A 20,142-nucleotide genomic window follows, 5' to 3' on the forward strand; every position below is an offset into this window, starting at 1 on the left:
TTGTTTACTTGTAGTTTTTCTTAATGTGTTTCATAGTGACAGCTTTTTCTAATAAAATGTTTTTAATATAAAAAAAAAAAAAAACTTTAGGTAATGCATATTAAATCTAGTACCTCCATTGTGAGGTACTTGAAAAATGCATGTTAGCCTATTTTGGTGGATATTAGCTAAAAAGCACATTTTTTTGGTGATGCTTTAGTGTGTATTAAAATAAGCTAATACGCATTAAGGCACACATGAAGACATGCCCATGGAGGTGAGCCAGGTCTCCTGTGGATAGCAGGCAGAGGACGGGTGTGGGGAGCCAAGCACAGGAGTGGGTGCTGCTAGATCTGTGGGGTTAGCCAGATCTCTGTGGCTAAGCAGTCCTGAACCAATTCCTGCACAGTGTAGGGGCTGGAACTAACAATCACATGCTCCAAAATCTTGAACGTGGATCATCTTCATGGAACAGTGGCACGAAAGCTGAGCATGTGTGTTACTATGATCTGGAGGTATTCCTCCAATGGGAAGTTACAACTTTTGCTGCAATTGCACTTCACATGCATGTGTTTTACTGCTTGGAGTTACATTATCAAGATTACGTTACCAAACAGAATTCAAGGAACCTGAAAATCCTCTCTCAGAAAAGTTTGTGACCAGTAGTTCCACAGCTGCCTTGTTTCTTCTTTTTCACATATTCCACAAAGTATCTTTGTGTGCATCTGACATTTGCTATAATTTGTGGTACTGTAGACAGGGTCACATATCTTTAGCAAATCCAAAAGTCAGGTAGGAATGGGTATTACCTCTAGTCAATCCAAAATTAACCATCTGAGTAGGTTTTACTTCTACAAACATATTTCTTTTTCCTTTAGAACAGTGATTCTCAACCAGGATGTTGTGGTATCCTTTTAAGGGCGCTACAGGATGTCACACAATATTAACACTCTTAGATGTGCAAACACGTACACATGATTCACAAGATAAACCAAGAAATTTCAAATAGGAATCCATAGTGTCACAAACATTCACCTGTTGCAGTTTTTTTGAGTTCTTTGCAACATAATTGCAATGCTCTATTTTCTGTAGTGAAAAAATAAATGCAATCAAAGAGCTGGCAGTTTCAGAGGGGTACCCTGAGTCAAAGGAGGGGTACCTCGAGTCTGAAAAGGTTGAGAACCACTGCTTTAGAAACAAATGTTGTTGTTCTCTTTACCAAGCTCACCATGGAAAAAAAACTTCTTTCCCTTGTTAATGGCCATCTTCTATCTTTTTCTTTTTCTGATTGTCAAACAACAGACATGAAGCAGGCTTGTAATTTGTTCATTTAACAACAACCACTGCTAGAACACTCTACATCAACCATAAGATCTGTTCAAATATCAGATGAGACAAGAGATATCGGGCAATACAGGTTAGAATTCAATTACTGGCTTATTTTGTTCACAAACCCGTTGACTTTTAAGAACAGTTCCTATGGCAAACAAATTGGAAGTTATTTCCAAATAGCTAGAAACTGTTTAAATTTTGTTTTGTTTAAATAAAATCTTAGGTGAGGACAAGTGAAATATAAAAATTGCCATGGATTAGACTGCAGATGTCTCTGAGTATTCTGTCTGAGAGCAGCCAGCACTAACTGCTTTAGGGAAGGTACAAGATTCATTGCAATACACTGTTTTGTAATAACCCGCACCCATAGAGTGTTTGTTTTAATCCCTCATTAGCCAGTTGGTTTAGGCCCCAAGGCATAGGAGTTTAAATCCTTTGCAAAACACTTCTTTGAAAAATCCTCATTCTTTTAATAGGGTAGTCTTCTAGGCAGATAAATGTCAGAACAAGGTTTCTATACCTCTCCTGTCTGAAAAAGGAAGCAGGTACAGAACTGAAAAAATTATTCAAGCAATTCTAAATTGTCATGGAAATGAATGGTATTGTAGAGAAAGCAGAGTACAATACTGCTGTGTGTCAGGTTCACTATCAGTATTCCCATCTCATTTGCCAGCCATTTTATAACTTCTGCAGTAAATCATATCCTAATTTTGAAGTGCTTGACTTCGATGTTAGCACTGTTCTTTTATTCATTCCATATGTATTATTATCGTTGTTGTTATTTTGGGCAAAGTGGAAAGCCGGGGTCCCTTGCTCTGAAACATACGTCATTTAAAAAGACAAAGGCTTGACAGGAACAGTTACAACACAGAAGCAACTCAGTCCACTGACAGAAGCCTTATTCTGTGTTTTTTCAGAATTTTGTATTACTGTTTTTATGTATCATTAAACGTCACCATCTACACATGCACCCATATAAGGTTGCATTCATTAACTAACTACTGTAAAACAGTACTGAGTGGGACAAGTACTATGCTACAGCGGAATAATTTACTCTGCCACCAACGCAAGCATACACAGTGACTGGGGCAGGCTGGGCATGAGAGTGCTACAGTATAGGGCCTGCCTGCCAGCTAGCCCCATGCTGTAGCACCCTTATGCCCCAACCAGCTCCTCTGGCACCTGTTGCCACCACCCATAGCCCAGGCCTGATCCCCATGGCCTGCCAACTTGGGACTGCTTTGCCTGAGCTTAATGTGCTGTGGTTCCAGGTGCACATGTAAACACCACACCCAGGAGAAATAAACTCTGGCGCAATCTGCGCCAGAGTTTATTTCTTCACCCTAATTGCATGCATAGATGTACAGTTGTATATTGTAAAATATAAGCTTAATTTCTTAATTTGTTGCAACAAGAAAAGGAACTTCCAATAGGTTGTAAAGCTGTGTAACTTGAAGGAGGCCATCCATGCTTAAACTTACCACTTTGATTTTTCCATGTGTCTTATTTCCCTGTGACCAAGGTTCCCTCTAAGGTGTGTGTGCGGCCATGCACAACTAAAAGTGTGGCCGCGCACAGTCTTTTCAAGGCCGTGCACCAGGAGAGGCTGGGGCAGGAGCCTGGCACAGGCTCCCTGGCTCCAGGGAAGTGCTCCGCTTCCCTGTGTCAGGGCCAGGGAATGAAGCACTTCCCCGGAGCTGGCAGAGCCCATGCCAGCCCCCCACCCCAGCCTGCATCCCTGCCTTACCTCACCTCGGGGAGGAGCCACTGCCTGCCCCAGTGAGGCTCCGACGGCTCCGGGACACTGCCCTACTCCCCTACCTTGCCTCGGGGTGCAAGGAGGCACATGGCATCAGGGCTGGGAAGCAGAGCAGTGTCCCAGAGCCAGCAGAGCCTCACTTGGGGCAAGCAGCAGCTCCTCCCCAAGCTGAGGCAAAGCAGGGATGGAGGCTGGTGCAGGCAGCTGGCGCGGGCTCCGCCAGCTCTGGGGAAGTGCTCCACTCCCCAACCCTGTTGCTGGGGAGCGAAGCACTTCCCAAGAGCCGGTGGAGCCCGCACCAGGCTGCAGCCCCTGGCCCTAACCCCTGGCTCCCAACCACCGGCTCCAGCCTGCAGTCCCTGGCCCCCAGCCCTCGGCACCCAGCTCCAGCCTCTGGCCCCTGACTCCTGACCGTGACCCATAGTGTAATGGCTATAGTGATTAGTTGTGCATTAAACTGTAATTTTCCATGATGCTCTATTTTCAGTTTTAGCACTGTAGCATGTTTAGACCCTTTCTGCACCTTCCCTGCATAGTCTGCCTCGGTCTGATGCTCTCTACTAGGCCAAAGAGCACAGGTTTTAACAGGTAGCTGTTCTTCATCCAGTAGATCCGGCCAAATAGCTGGGGCTTTCCTGTTATTGCCACATCAATGGCCATCTTTTGCACAGATCTTTTTTTCTCATTGTATCACTTCCAACATGGTCTCAAAAGCTGGCTACAATGAACTGTCTGTAGCATTAACTTCAAAGACTGGCGTCTGTCAGGCATGGAAAGCCTCAGCCTGCCCTTATCTGCCTATCTCCCCACACCTGGAGCCTGAGCCTGTCCTTATCTGTTTCTCTCCTCACACTTATGTCAGCATCCTTCAAAGGATCTTACAGTACCCAAGACTGCCCCAGCACCTTGGTTGAGAATCACTGTTCTAGAAGGTCCAGTCTCTACCATGGAGACCAGAATCAAGAACATGTACATCTTGAATAGCCTGATATTTCTGCCTAGGAAGATTCATTTCTTTCAATAGAAGCATCAGGTTGCCCAGAGCAGCTTGTGCCAGCTGCATCTTCTTCTTGATCCCCTTTGAGCAATCATTATCCAATAGGATGAGGCTTTCCAGGGAGACAACCTACACTTGTGAGCATGTGACCCACCTTAATTCGGATTCCCTTACATGTTTTCAGAGTGGATGTAAGTAAGTAGGTATGAAGTAATTAGAACATAATGAGTAATGTGAATCTCTAGCACATCACCTCTAAACCTACCTCTGTATTATTCTGATTTTTGACATGTATCAGCTAGGTAATGCCCATGGCAATATTCATCTTTTCTATGAGTAGTTTTTGGCATTTTTAACTTTGTAATGGCCATCTTGCAGGGAAGAGAGCAAAGCTGGTGGTCTCTTACCACCTGCTACCCCAGCCCCCAACAGGCTTCAGACTGTCTACCCGCACACACCTTCATAGCAGGTTGCATTCCACACATTTCACAGCTGCTGCCCCTCCCATACCCAAGATAGAAATATCTCTTGCATCATTTGAGCATGAATTTTCACTGACTTCACTTCTGGAGTCTAATAAGGGTCACCCCGCCCTCTTTTTCTACTCTTTTTCTCCACCTACCTCCCACACCACAATGGCCCCTTCTTCTAGTTGCATTACATTTTCTTGCCATGAGCTGCTACTCAGGTGTTCCAGAGTAAACAGGGCAGAAACCCCACATACCTATCAGAGGCTGATCCAAGTAAATGTTTGGTTAGAACTGGGCTTCCTTGCATTTGGAGATTGATCCCTATAAATGAAAAATATATGCAGCACAGAGTTTGACAAGGTATTTGAGCTGAGCAAAAGAGCTGAGCAGAGGAGAGATGAGCAGTGCAGCCTGAGCACCCAAGGGGCTGCACCATGGTAAGGGTGGAGAGAACCCTGACTGGGAGGCCTTTGCAAGACAGCCAGGTGGGCCTAGATCCTATGTTATAGCCAGGAGGCTTATTGTTGCGTTACAGCCGATTGGCTTATGGTTCTGTTTAGTTATTATTATACCGGAGGACCGGGCGAGGCTGTAGGGGTGGAGGAGGCCTCATCAGGAGCTCCCCAGGGAGGTGGGGTGCTCCCAGCGCCAGAGAGGGGTGCTGTATTGCGGGGCATCTAGACCCCAGCCCCAGAAGGGGCAAACAGATTGAGGAGCCCAGGGAGGACATGTTTAGTGAGAGGAAGCCCAGTGTGGGCGTAGGTAGAAGTCTCAGGGGGGCAGGACCCAGAGAAAGGGGTCAATGGGGCCAGGAAAGGCTAGGGCTGCCTGAGACCCAATTGGGAAGAGTCCCAGAGGGACTCCACAGTGGTGGGGACCCCGATGCCCGCGAGGGCACTGTAGCAGGGGTGTACTACCCCAGCCCTGACAAGGGGCAAAGTGCCGGCGAGGGCACTGTTGTTCGGGGTGCAGTACCCCAGCCCTGAGAAGGGGCAATGAGGATTGTGGGGGCCAGGCACGGCTAGGGCCACCTGAGCCCCACTTGCAAGGAGCACCAGCAAGCAGCCCGAGGGGCTTGTGTTGGACCCAAGCGAGGGGCACAGAGGAAGAGAAGCCCAGGGTAGGGTGCTACTATAGAGGCAAGCCCGGAGAGGGCGAGTGCGCGGAGGGACAGGCCCCAGTGGGGCACCGTCTGTATGTGGAGAGGCCCCAGGAGGGGCGAGTATATTGTGCGGACCCCAGGGGGGGTCGGATATAGTTAGTAGGCCCGAGAGGGCTAGCGGATAGAGGGGCGCTGGTTGTGTGACAAGCCCGGGGGCGCATATAGGAATCTGACCAGATAACGTCCAGTACAGCTGCGAGGCTTGGGGCGTGCTAAAGGGAAGGTCGGAGGCACGCATAGCCCATAAGGCTGGGGTGTGCCAGGTCAGTACATCCAGGATAGGGGACAGGATATACTTAGCACCGTGTCAAAGGGGACAGTAAGGCAGCCTCCATTATAAAACTATATAACACCAAGACGTGGCGGGCGAGAGAGAGGGTGCTGAATCGCCTGTTTGTCATGGTAGCGGGGGTGCTAGAGAGATCACGGGCGCTCGTAGGTCCCTGCACCGTGACAGCTTCATTGTGTACTTGTGGCTTAAACCCTAATTCTAGATGGACTACCACAGGTCAGTCCCTCTTTTACCCTCCCTCCTACACATACACAAGAGCCATCACCTCAATACATATGCAAATATATGCTCAGCAAAGCATCCTGTTCTGCTTCTCTCGTGTGTGTGGTGTGTGTGATGGGGTTGACGTGGCACTTTTTACAGATGGGGAGGCCTGTAAAATTAATGGAATGTTTTGGGGCTGTATTATGGGTGTTCAGAGAAAGAAAGAACAAGAGGAAGGATTGCTGAGGTGGTGAGGGTTTATAGGAAGCAGATGCTGCAGTGGTTGAGGGAGAAAGAGAGAAAGCAGGATTCCCAAAGACAGGACATTCCTGTGTTGGCTTCAGCCTTCCTGGCCTCAGCCCATCCCTGTGTCTCTCTCATGCCACTACTGGCAGGAGTCAAAACCTGAAGTGCCTTTCAGGCACCCTTGCAGGGCCTCTTTACCATCCCTACAGCTACAACCTAGTCAGCCAGTCAAACTGAAACAGAAATGAAAGCAAACCACTTCAAACGAAAGCACTCAAACCCCCCTCTACATCACCACACTGCTGCAAAAAGCCACCTCCCCACTCACTGCCTCTGTCTTAGCCCCTGTGGATACCTGTCCTGGCCTGCAGCTTACAATCCCTGCCAGCCTGGGCTGACAGGAGCTGCTGTCATTACCGAGTTCAGAGCAACTCTGAGCCCTTTGCCTAAAAAACCTAGGTTTATATCCCCTAGGCCTATTCTAGACAGGTGTTTCCCTGACTGGCTGTACAAATGCTCTCAGCTCAATGGGCAGCTAATAGCAGTTTTCCTGGCTGCTCCGGTAAGAAGCGTTGCTTAGGTTAACAAAGTGTATGTACTCAAATATACATTGGATCACATACATATCATTACCTGGGACCCTCCTAAATATTATGTAGATTTTCTGATTTATGAATTAATTTAATTTTCTAAACCTGCTAATCATGCTAATTGTTGCAACAATAATTGAAAATAGTCTTGGGGATATCTGGAACTAACGTTTGTCACAAAAGATAAAATAAATACTCTTCCCTAGGGTAGAAAACCTGAGGAATAGCGTGTTTGCATTTTAGAATTGAAAACCTTGGGCTAGATTCTGATAATTTTACTCAAATAATAAGTAACATACTGCGTAAAAAATCTTATGGACCTCATAGAGTAAGGTACCTTGTAAGCAACAGTGTCAAAATCTGGTCTTCTATGAGTGAACAAAAATGTGCAAGTGCCCAGAAAGTAATACTGCATTATGCAGCACCACTTCCATTTGTCAACGTCAGTGGATATTGTCAATGCTAAAAAATTTGCTAGAGGGTGAAGAGAAGGTTGAGAAAACATGAAAAAATAAACTATATAATGTAGAATATCTGCTGTTTTAGATGATTCCTCCTACCTGTAGGTGAAAAATTAGAATGAACTGTGAAACTTGCAGTTTGTACTGTATATATAGGCAAGCAAACAACTCATACCAGATCTCTCTATAGACTGACATCTAGTGGAGACAAGAGAATACTCTGCAGAACAAAACATTACTTCAAAATTGCAAACTTTCATTCATTAATTTCAAATTTCTGAGACATAAAAGTGAATTTTTCACAAGCATTTTTATACAATCATGTAAAATAGTTAAATCAGCAACAAGTCCATTTACTCTGCCCCAAAATGAAATTCATGCCTAACAATAATGCAAACAGACCTTTATCCTAGTCTTCCTACACCCTAAAAGAATTTGTAGAGGCATGATTGAAGCACAAGGACAACAGATTTGAATTATTCTGTATCAAAGACATTGAAATAAAATAAAATAAAATAAAACATTAAAAAAAAGTAAAAAGAAAACAAGTGAAGAGGGCCATGGGGACACTTATAAATACAGTACCAGAACACTTTAGAAGTATTGCTTGAATGGCTTTATCAGTAATTAACAAAAATACTGAAGTACCCTTGTGCACCAGCCAGCCAGCTGCATCAGCATCTACACGTGTACTGCGCAGCGGAGTAAAAAACTTGTAAATACAAGTACAGTCCTACTGTGAAGTTAATTCGTTTCCTGCAGCCTAATAGGGCTGCACATATATCCTCAAAAGGTTACTGGGGAGCTAATTAGTCTACTCTGCAGTAAACATCTTGGGCAGATGCACCGAATGAGATTATATTTGTGTCAAATCTTTTATTCTCTTAGAACTGGCAGGTACATTATTTAAAAATAAACTAATCAAAGAAAGGAACAAATTTTACAATTAAAGTAAAAATAGCTTCTTTAGAAAACGTTTAGCTACTTTATGCTTTGGTGATTCTGTATTTATTGCTTTTTCATTTACTGTATTTAGCAACAAGGAAATTATTATCAAAAACTGTTATCATCCTCAGAGACCAGAAAAAAAAAACTTTATCAGTTGACTCGGCACAACATCCATCTAGTTATACCTATGAAGGGAAGCATATGATTTTTCTAGTGGACTGTTACCAGAAGGAACCATTGAAATATCAGTGATATAAACTTACCATTTACAAAACAAAACAAAAAATCGGCCACTTGGCTTTATTTAACAACAGTTATGTGGAGATTAAACTGGACAGTTTCATCCTACATAGACTATGAGGCCAAAATTGCTATTTTGATTTATACAAAATATCTGTGAATCATCTCCTTTATTACACAATAATTAATTGTTAGCAAAATGTAGCTTCTACACAAATTGTTTTCTTGCATCAGCTTTTTGCTACTGCTGCGCATACGGAAAAGAAATCCACATTTGATGAGTGGATTTCCTTAATACCTGTCTTCTGCTAAACATTTTCTATCTCCTTTTTACAGAGGGCTGAGAAGCATAAGGGATTTGACTATAATTTTCCCAGTTTGTGCATGTATAAAAGAAAGGTTTAAAGGAGCCATGTTGAAATACTTCTATACTGTACAGGAGCCCAGAAGTCTCAGATGAATAAAACAAGAGTACTATTCCTGTGTACAGATGGTAGTGCTGCACAGTGTCATCCCTATAATGGAACATCATATAGTTTTGCAAGCCCTACCACATACCTGTCTGTTTACTTGCACACAATAAACCAAAAATCTCAAATACAGTTTCCATTCTATCTGCCTGACAATATGACAGAAACACAAACAGCAATAAATAACACATCAAACCCTCTGTGAGAAATGGATGAATCCATTTTCTTAAAATACAGGAACAGTCACTGCCAATGTCCCCTAAATACAGACACTGATTTACGCAATCAAGGATGGGTGAGACAATGGGGAAACGCTGCTGACTACATGGTGAGCTAGAGGCAGCAAGAGGAATAGATGCACCAAGAGAGGGTACCAGAGCAGCTGGGTCTCTATTATAGTTACCGTATGTGAAAACAAACATTTAAAGTATGTGGATGGGACCATGATCCCATTGAAATTAATGGGATATTTGCTATTGACATCACTAAGAAGTAATACCAAGCTTCCTGTATTCATATTAATCAAAATGCTGGCCAAATGGCCAGGTTTGTATAGTGAATGGATCTGAATAAAAGGTTTGTCACATATCTGGGGCTTCAGTCAGAGAAAACATAAATGTTGGTGCAAGTCACAGGCTAGAAAATCAGTGGGAATGAGAATCCAGGATACAAGTTCCCTAACTAGGCAAAAAGGTGTGTTTCTAGAAGGTGAAACACCATATAGGAGAGTGTAAGAAGGCGGCTGCAAAAATGATTCTACTGTGTGCTACTGTTTTTTGCCACAGGTGTTCGAGCCCTATATCTTGCACGCCTTTGTGAGTTGTTTTTCTCTATCCATTCACAGCACACTAAGTCAACTTAGTCTTATTTAGTGGGTTGCAGTTTATGCCACCTCATAGAGACAGCAGGCCTTAGCTATCTGAACACAGCTCTGTTTTTCATGGATCAATAGAGAAGTCAAACAGTGTCAAAACTGAATTCTTAAAGCAGTGTTTCCTAACAATACTAAAGTGTACAATATGGCACTGTTAGACAGAGTTTGAGGATGGCGTGTGCCTTCATTCCTGAAGAAAGGAGTGCCTACTAAATCGGAATCTATTATAAATCACATTTTTAGTGAGAATGGCAAAGTTGCCTTAGGGAATCCAATTTGTCAGCTAAAATTCATTCTCATGATAGAAAACTAGTTCGTTCATGCTGCATGAAGGCTAATTACTCATGGAAAGAATCTGTTCAGGGAAACTGTCAACATGACATAGTGTGGCATGATCGTTGTGGTTGGAGCTTCCAAGTGGAGGCAATAAGGGCATTTCTTCCTGCTTCTTGTGCCATGCTTTAGGCATGGATCAGATCTCTCTCCCTCTCTCTTTCATACACACGCAAGTGCATGTCATTTTACAACCTTGTAGGTGGTGTCACCTAAGGAGAACAAATGCTTTCCCAGACAGCATTGCACTTCTGTATTGTAACTGAAAGTAAAGGAGCACCAGTAGGGAATGTGGAAGATCCCATATACATGAAAGTCACAAACAAAATTTGCAAAGAAATGTCCCCCAAGTTCTTATACATTTATAAGAGTAAGCAATCCTAGACAGTGGCAAGCAGAAGAAACACCAGCTTAAAGGGAGTTTCCTCAGATTTATGTCTTATCTATCAGAGGTAAATTTGCGCCTATTTGGGCTATATCAGGACAATCAAAGTTGCTCTGACAAATTTCTAATTGCACGTTATAATTTATTTCTCAAAAGAAAGGAGTCAAATTACAGGCACAGCATTCACAGAATCATATTCATCCCTTTTTATTGGAAAAGCATTTAAATGTAATTAGTGCCCCCAGTTCCTCTTCATACAAGGGAAGTTGTTGGAATTTAACTCAGATGTTAAGTCTTACATTGTTGAAGGTGGGAGTATTGTCTGACCGAAGTTTGATTGCATTTGAGAAGATATGATCGCCCACAATTGGCATTCAAGTCAGGCAGGTGCAGTACCCAACACATCTCCAAGTGAAGTCATATATCACGATTCTATCTGGCCCTTTCCCAACATCTGGAATTGAGGGTGCTACTCAGTTCTTCACAGGATCAGACTTTGAGGAAAGTCTCTAGGATTGAGTCAGTTCTATTGCAAAGGAAAAAAACAATGGTTTTGCTGAATAAAGCTTAAAATAAATAGGAAAGACAGGAAAAGGTATCTATAACCTCATGCATATCTCTTCTTGTTTCACAGAAGCAGGTTAAAAACAAAATCTTACTTACACTGCTATTTGTTACTCAACATTATGTTGCAGTTAGAAAGCATGAAACACCCTCTCCCTGCTCCAGCCCTGATTCAGAAAGGTACTAAAGCACCTTCCTTGCTCTACGAACACAAGCAGCCATTCCAAGTCAATGGGACTATTCACATTCTTAAAATCAGGCGTGTTTGTAAGAACATTGATGAACTGAGCTTTCACTGTTCTATTTGTTTTATAAGTGCTGTCAATAATGAGCCCTTTCTCAAGGTGCGCAATATAGAAAAGAGACCATAATTGTCCAGAAGAGGAACTGTAAATGTTTACTTTTAAATAAAAGAACACTTTCAAAATATCCAATAAAGAGAAACAACAATATCTTAGTCACTCCAACTCATCTCAGAAAAAGTGGTATAAATTAATGATTTACTTTAGGTTTATATATCTGTTTGCTTTGGTATTCATAAAAATGCACTGTTACCTTGGGAACTTGAACATCACACAGAATTTAGCTTTTTCTTGATCTAAAGTACACCCTCTTAAAGCAATGCATATCGTTTCTCATGAAAACACTTTTACTTTTTTCACTGCTTGCAAAGGACGAAATAATGAATTGATTTGCCTTAAATGGGTCATTTGTCATCTTTTGTTCTCCCCCACGCCATCACTACTAATGATATCTAAAATTTAAACACCTATCAATGTCAAACTCAACCACTCAGTTCATTGTACACTGCTAACAATGCCCTTAGTCTTAACCAAAACACACTGGTTTTCTCTCATGTTTATCTGTCTTTAAATACCATTACTCTGTTTCTGACAAATTAAGTTCATATTCAATAAGTGGTTTCCTCCCCCTCCATAAAACCTGATTCTTCACTGTTTTGCACCTTTCACATTGATTTATACCAGTACAAAAAGATTTTACTCTGTTACAATGACATTTTACACTAGCTTTGCACCCCACTAAGCTGAATCCATGGCTGGCCCTGTGTAGTGCCAGGTGGCATAAGGGAATAGTAATGCAATAGCGTGGTCTCTTTTTCACTCCTGCCCTACCAAACACTTTGGCAGAAGAATCCCTCAGCAGGAAACATGGAACTGGTGGGAAACCAGACCTTTAAAATGGTTTTGCAACCAGCTGTTGTATCGTGCAGAGGTTCCTGTTATATGATGCTGAGCTGTGTAATATTCAGAGACTAATTGAAGCAGACATCTTTAGACACTTTGGCTCTGAATGATTTTTGAACACCACAGAGCCAGCTCTGTGCCCTTCCTCCCCTTGCAAGCAGCTCTGCAGAGATGGATTGGTGGGAGACAAGACACAGTTGGGTGGCAGATGTCTCAGAGACTCTTAAATGCTAGCAGGTTTGCACTGCGGCAAAGGCCCAAGACAGTCACTGCAGCACAGGCATGAGTTGAAGCTGTGGTGAAAAATGAGCTGGTGGTTCCTAAATGGGAAAGCACAAACCAGTTCCCTCTTCTTCCTATCTGACATTTGGATACCTGGAGGTACTGAACACAAAAGTGAACGACAACACAAGGACCAAGAGATTTGAGGCCTTCAGGAATTCAAGGTTCCAAAGAGGAGAAGGATCAATAGCTAGAGGCAGTTAGCTATGTCAGTCTGAAGTCAGGCCAAATGAAAGGCAGGGTTGCATTTTTACAGCAGAGATTCTCAACCAGGGTGCCATGAGATCCTTTGAAAAGGGTCCTTTAGGTGTGAAGAGGTAAGTCAGGTGTGAGGAAATAAGCAGGTAAGTGTAGCTCCAGGCTTGTCCCTGGCTGGCTGATCCCCTGACCGCTGTGCAAAGAAGTAAGCACTATAACATATACTGTACCTTGGTTTTTTGTATTGAATGTCATTTAATTCACCGAAATTATGGAGGGGTGCCTCATGTTCCAAAAGGTTGAGAACTACTACCTTAGAGACTGACTGACTGAAGAGACAGTTCATTCACAGCATCTGACAAAGTTTTTGTCTGTGAAGGCTCATGCATCTCTGAACAAATTAGTCAAGATGCCACCCTAACATACCTTCTGCCCGCTCTAGAAGTGGGAAAAATGCAGACTTGCTCACAGTTTCCTGTTGAAAGCAAAACAGCAGAGAAACCGATCAAGGGATGTGGTTTTGTGTGACAGATTCCAGCTGTTGATTTTTGAATTAGGAAGGTTTATACAGATGTTGAAGAAAAAAACAAATAAACTCAGACTTAAAGCTCAGAATAGATAAAGCTCATTACTCAATAACACTTGCTGCACAATCTTCGTCACCTCCTGACCTCTTGCTCACAAAGAGCTAAGCCCACAAGGACCAGCTACTTTGTCTCTCAAGCCAACTTTCTAAATAGCACCTTGATTCTAAAGTCACAGCCACACCTTTTATGATTGTTGGTGGGTCATCTTACCCCTTAAAAACAGCATTTCATTTGTTCCACTGAAGGCAGGAGTCTCACCAAGAGGAAAATAGCTTTTTTAAAGAACACTAGAATGAATGGCTAGAAATAGAGAAGCCAATGTCCTGGAAAGACTGAATAAATAAATGTATTTAATATTCTCTTTGATTGATAAACTTCTATTATTCATTATTTCAGTCTTTGTTTAAAAAACAAACAAACATCTGGATCACATAAACCAGAATTTTAAAAATGCAAAATACCCTGTGTAAATGAATCAGGTTTGCACCTTACCCTGAATGTTAGCAGGCTCTGCCAGACAACAGGGTATGGTTGCATCTATGCATCCTTTTACCTATGCATGCATTTTAATAATTCTATCTATGCATGCGTTTTAATAATTTGTATAGAATATATATAGGCTCCTTCATTCTGGTATGGTCTATATAAACCTCACTAACCGCCAAAGGGAGGAGTAATTTTGTTTTGGTTTGTTATTTTTTAACAAAAATAAAAATGCCATAAGAACATCATAAGGCTGTTCTACTTTTAAAGTATCTATCTGTCCATTTAATTTTTCCATAATTTCTTCCTCAAAATTTTGAATTGTTTACAAAAACTTTCCGTCAAAAAGTCTGTTTTTCAATCAGTGATAGGCCCTACTGAAATTTTCTGAATGTCAAGTTTTGGATGACAAAATTGTCAAAGCAGAAAGAGGTGTGCTTTTAAAAACCTTCCATTTCTGACCTGTTCCATCTTAAAAGTACATATTGGCTTGGTAGGTCATCCAGTCTGAGCTCACAAATGTGAACATAGCTTATAGATGTGAACGTTTGACTACTGTCAATCACATAGCTTGAATAATGATTTGTGAAAATAAAGATTGAAATGGATTTATTCACAAAAAGTAAGAAATGCTAAATTCACTGGACAGTTGTTCATTGGAAACTGTTCACTTATCCGAAGAAGTAGTATGACCATTCTGGTCCTCAATGCAAAGGAAGAAGACCACTGTGTTCTGTGGCAGCTGCATCTTCTAAAATAAATTATCACAATCATCTGCTAAGTAGAGTGACAAGTCACCTTTCCCACTGAAGCTACATGGGGACCCAGAAGGATCTGGAGTATGCATTTCTGGAAAAGGATATGATTAGTCTTCTAAACAAATATTGTCCTCCCAATATTATTTGATTGCTTCATGAAAAATAGGAACATCGCTTTCATCAATTAGTCTGCCCTGTCTTGGTCAACCATTAGAAAATATATCCACTGGTCCATCAGATTTGATAAAATACATCCATTTCTTCATACCATGTTAGCCTATAATTTCACTGGAGGACATGTAGTGCATGCCACAACACTGCTATAACGTTGCATCCGGAGGGATTAAAAGATAGTTTAGCTTCTGTGGCCATTTGGTGTTTGGCTTTTCCACTGAGAACCACTAGCTAAAGTACTCATTAAGGGAATGGGTTTTGTGATTTGACCATTAGAAACTCCACTGAGACCACCACCAGTTTATTTTAGACATATCTACAAGCAGCTGCCATTCATAATTTGTATAGTGGCAGTTCCTGGAGTTTCCTGCTTCATTATTTTAGGTACTGTATAAGATGGCCCTTACCTGGAAGAGCTTATGAAGAAACCAGCATTACTTGATCATTCTCAACCTTAACATGATTTGAACTGACCCATCACTTGAACCTAAACAATCCATTAACCTAGAAAAGATTTGAGTCAATCCCTGAGCCATCATGCCCTGACCCCTTGCTTTCCCTACCCTATTTAAGATTAGTTTTACCATGATGTAGAGAAGAAAGTGCATTCAGCTCATTGGCTAACTGCAAGTGTACTCATACTTCCTCACACAGCACCGTAAAACCTTAGTACAAATTGTTAGTTAAAAGAATACAGGTGGTCAATATTACAGTGGATTGTCATCTTATTACTAGCCCTATTCAATGTGATGCAGAAGTAGAGCTGCTTCTGGAGTGGTCACAGAACAGTAGTTCAGAACTACCCTTCCACCACCACCTTGCTCTAGGAAGTGTTTTTTTTCTAGCTGGCATTATTTTCGGTGGGGAGGTTTTCAGCTATTGTCCCATATCAGTGACAGACAGTTTTCCCCATGCATGTGCTTGGCTGTATTGGCTGATGAAGTGGTGGGACAAAGCCAGAATACTACTCATGCTTCACCAATACCCAACCTCTCCTCATTTATCTCAGCAGTCAGATCAGCAGTATCAAGGAGCCAATTCTTTGGCTAGCACTAAGCTCAGTGTTAAGTATTTATAAATGTGTGTATCTTCAGAAAAGGGTCTCCTATAAGAAGGAAAATAGGGCTGAAAATTGGAAAGTCAAACCTTAAAGTACAATTTACTTTACATCATCAGAGTTTGGGGGTAGGAAGAGGAGATGTGATTCTCTGGTTGTATTGGGCATATTCTCAATTCAACTTAGCTAGAAGATATATGCTTGTGGTTCTTAACAAATTCCCTATTAGGCCCTGAGCCAATAAAAACACAAATTCTCTGTATATATGCAGCAGAAAAATGCATCCAGGTTATTCCAGATTAGTGTTTTGCTGATAAGTAATAGACTTACACTGAGCTCTACCCTTAATAAGTAATATATTATTGAAAACATAACTTTTCTTAGCTATAGAATTTAAATTGTTGCGCAGAAATGAAAAATGTGCGGACCAAATTTTCAGACTTGGGTATTTAGGATTTTTCAAAGCTTTATTGGGAATTAAGCTGCCTGATTTCCACTCATTTTCAAAGGGCCTTAAAGACCTTTTGGATGGGCCACTTTGAAAAGTCCGAGGCACCTGAAAAAACAAACAAACAAAGCAAGCCATGCCATTTATTTATCACCTGGAATCCTGGTTTTCTCTGATTTAAACAAAAATCCCCAATTTTTTGATTAAAAAAGTAACCCCAGATCCACATTTTTCTGTGATTAAAATGAAACATCACTATATATATATTAGTGGTGTTTCATTTAAATCATGGAAAAATGTGGTTTTGGGGGACGGGCGGGATTAACCAAAAACTGGAGAAAACCAGGATCCCTGTTTATCATTAGCATGTTTGCAGAATGTAAATTTGGAGGAGGTGGGGAATATATTTGCAATATGGTTCAAACCAGTTATTTTCAGGCAGCAATCTTGTAAGCTCTTTAACTTCCCTAAACTTCACTCATCCAGTCAGGGTGCAGAAACATTATGAATGACAATCAATTTAAGCAAATAATCCCCTAGCACCCCAAAGTCTGAAATAAGATTATGTAAATAATTTGACCCAAGTTGAAATTTTTTTTAAGTTGCAAAATCGAAGATTTTTGTTGATGATTTGCTACCAAAAGTTAAAACATAAAAGAGAAAAATTAACTGACTAAATTATTTACTGCAAATAGCTTTTCTACTATAAATTCTATGAAGTTTTTCACTGAGAATACTGATGTTAGTCTGGTTTCCTGGCTAAATTCCACCAAAAAATGGTTATATTCTGCCTGTTTCAACTTCCCTTTCAGCATGAGACAGCATTTGTCTTCCTATCCAAAATTGTTTTCTACTGTGCTGTCAGAAGCCCAGGTTGCTTTGCCTGGGGTTTTATATAAGCTTTTTTAATAATAAACTGATAGGTATCATATTGCTCAGACTATTAATGAAAAAGGGGAACAACTCATAGGGTTGCAAAAGCCTGAAATTTCTATTCTCTTATTTATACAATTTTAAAAATGTTAATATACCTAAGCTAGCTATTTCTGTCATGCCAAAACCATCCAACCAGAAAGTATGCAACCTGTGCCCAGCCTTCAAATGTTACTGCCTGCTTTTACTATTATATTGGAGACACCAATTTCAGCTTGGCAGCCTTCTCTTGTCTCTTAAAGTTGTGAACCTTGTGTTTTAATGATTGCTCTGTGGGTTTGGGATCATCTGCACTTGACTGAAAGCTCTACAGCAAATGGAAAAGCTTTGTAACTGTTCCTACAGCTCCACCTTTTGGAGGTTGATGATCTACCAAAATAACTAGGATTGGTTATTTTGGATATAGGGAAGAAAAAACTTATTGTAGCTGTGGCTGACAGATTAATCTCTTGAAATACCTAAAACCTCTGAAAGGCTTTCTTCTTTAAAGGCCTGTTGATACGTCACATGATGTCTTCTAATACATCAACTTTTCAGACGTTTGATTTATATGTCATTTCTTGTACTATTGGGGACACTTATATGTAATACCTTCAGTAAAAAAAAGTTACCTCCTCTTTATGCTTCACCCTCATCTAAAACCATGTGGCCAGATTCAACTCTGGTATAGGATAGTATCAGAGGCAGTAAACTCCTTCAGTGCTGGGGGGCAGGATGAGAGGCAGGGATTAGGCAGACCACTGGAAAGCAGAGGGGGAGGACAGACTCTTATCTGTCCCTGCTTCTGCATTTAAGTGGGAGCTGCCATTGCTGTGGCTGCTGTCACTGAGAAACAGGCTTACTGCACACTAGCTGCAGCATGGGCTCCCCAGGAGCCACCCCAAGTGCTCTGTTCACTCACCCTCCTTGCCCAGATATGCTACTGAGCACTGGGTGTGGGCATTCTATAGCAAAGACATGGTGGGGGCACCATTCTGCTCACTCCGTCTAATCCCAGATACATTTCTGGGTGAGGGGCTACACACGTCCAGCTCCTATGGCCAAGCAGTGCAGGTCTATTCCTATCATGGCAAAGATTCCAGGGGTAGAAGCGGTGCTGGTTATAGCCATGTTAGTCTCATAAAAGGGGTAGGAGGGTGATTCTGGTGCCCCCTCTTAAGACAGTGCCTGAGATTGGTGCTCCACTCATCCTACCTTAGTTATGCTACTGGTTGGTATGATTACCTTTATTTGGACCATTTGCAATGTAAAGTCATCCACTTAACAGAATCAAGTGTTAAAACTTTCATGATCTGGGACGGTAATGAGAGGAAAGGACACATTGATCTGAATAATCACTGAATTTAAAAAAAAATCTGATCTGGATTACAGCACAAATCTTTCTCTGGTATGAACAATGGGAATATATTGCAGCTGTCAGCAAAAGAAAGGCCTGATCCAAAGCCCACTCAAGGCACTGGAAGGATATGAGTCACTTTCAATGGAATCTGAATCAAGTCTGAATCTGAATGAGGACGAATAAATACTATGGTTGCCAAGAATGGTCTCCAAAAGAAAACAATTCCAATAGAATAAATGTCTTTAATTTAGCCATTTCATAATACATTTTGAATTTAAAAAAAAGGTACTGTAAGTGCCAGATAAAATGCCTCCCACTCTTTTTGCCATTAGCCCAAGGATTAAATAGCCTTCCTGGGTAACAGATTTATTTGCCTTCTTCACTTCTTAGGCTGTAAACTATGTCAGCTGCATTTTAGACTGGTTAGTATTATGGATACACAGAATCAACTTTATATGTATAATCATGGGCATGACTGGTAAATTGGCTCCCAGTGTCTCTAGAATCACAATTAAAACACTTGACAAACCACATGGCTTCGCTAATCCTGCTTTAAAAGTGTCTGTTGGTAAGGATGGCAGACTGCCTTACTTTTCTACTGGAAGACTGCAAGACCTAGTTTTACTTGGTCTCTTTTTAAAAACACTTTTTCCCCCCTTGGCTCTATGGTTCATGTTTCACTTGTAACATTCTGCCTCAGTTCACTGTGCCATGTAACAATCTCCTCTTTGTTTAACCCTACTACCTCATTTCTCTCTATTAGTCTTTAATCCCTGTCAGGGTTTCACCTTTGCAACCATGAGGTCAGAGCTCACGTTGATTGGGAAAGGAAATCCTGATGATTGTTGCTGACAGAAAGCTGATAATGCTGTTTTTGGCAGCAATAAATTCTCAGTCTCCAAATGAAGACTAATCTTTGAGCCAGGAATCAGCTCTTTCTGTAGTTTTTTTGGCCTCATTCACAAATATTCTCCCATGCTCAAGCTGCCTGGCCTTTGGAGTATACAATACACCTATGCTGTTGTGTAGAATTGTTTATTCAGGGAGCAAAATAAGCAGCAATCCATCAGTGAGAGACGGAAAAATATTAAATAAATCATCAATATTATCCGCCTTCTCAAGTGCAGCACTTCTGAGTTACTCATCTCTGCGTGTGTCTAGTGTGATAGTTGGACTCTGTCCTGCTGCTTAACTATTTCTTGTTCAAATTATGATAATTCTGTTCAATTTTTATACAGTTTTTACAAGAAGATTAAAAGAGCAAAACTGTACATGAAACATACCCTCTTTCTCTTCCTTCCTGTATACTATCCCTCAATATATCTCTTCATTGCAAGAAAACATCCTAATTTATGCGAGGAATATTGCTATT

The 20,142-nt window shown here is 41.4% G+C and overlaps 1 long non-coding RNA gene across 1 annotated transcript in view; it reads left to right on the forward strand.

Moving 5' to 3' along the window:
* LOC109316326 overlaps window positions 1-19,299 on the forward strand; it is a 20,886-nt gene extending 1,587 nt beyond the window's left edge. Inside the window, exon 2 of the long non-coding RNA XR_002102811.1 lies at window positions 18,803-19,299. This is a non-coding gene — a long non-coding RNA (uncharacterized LOC109316326). The remainder of the gene's footprint in view (window positions 1-18,802) is intronic.
* The last annotated feature ends 843 nt before the right edge of the window (window positions 19,300-20,142 follow it).

This window comes from Crocodylus porosus, unplaced genomic scaffold (genome assembly GCF_001723895.1).
Source record: "Crocodylus porosus isolate Cpor-Errol unplaced genomic scaffold, CroPor_comp1, whole genome shotgun sequence".
In the NCBI taxonomy this organism is placed as follows: domain Eukaryota; kingdom Metazoa; phylum Chordata; order Crocodylia; family Crocodylidae; genus Crocodylus; species Crocodylus porosus.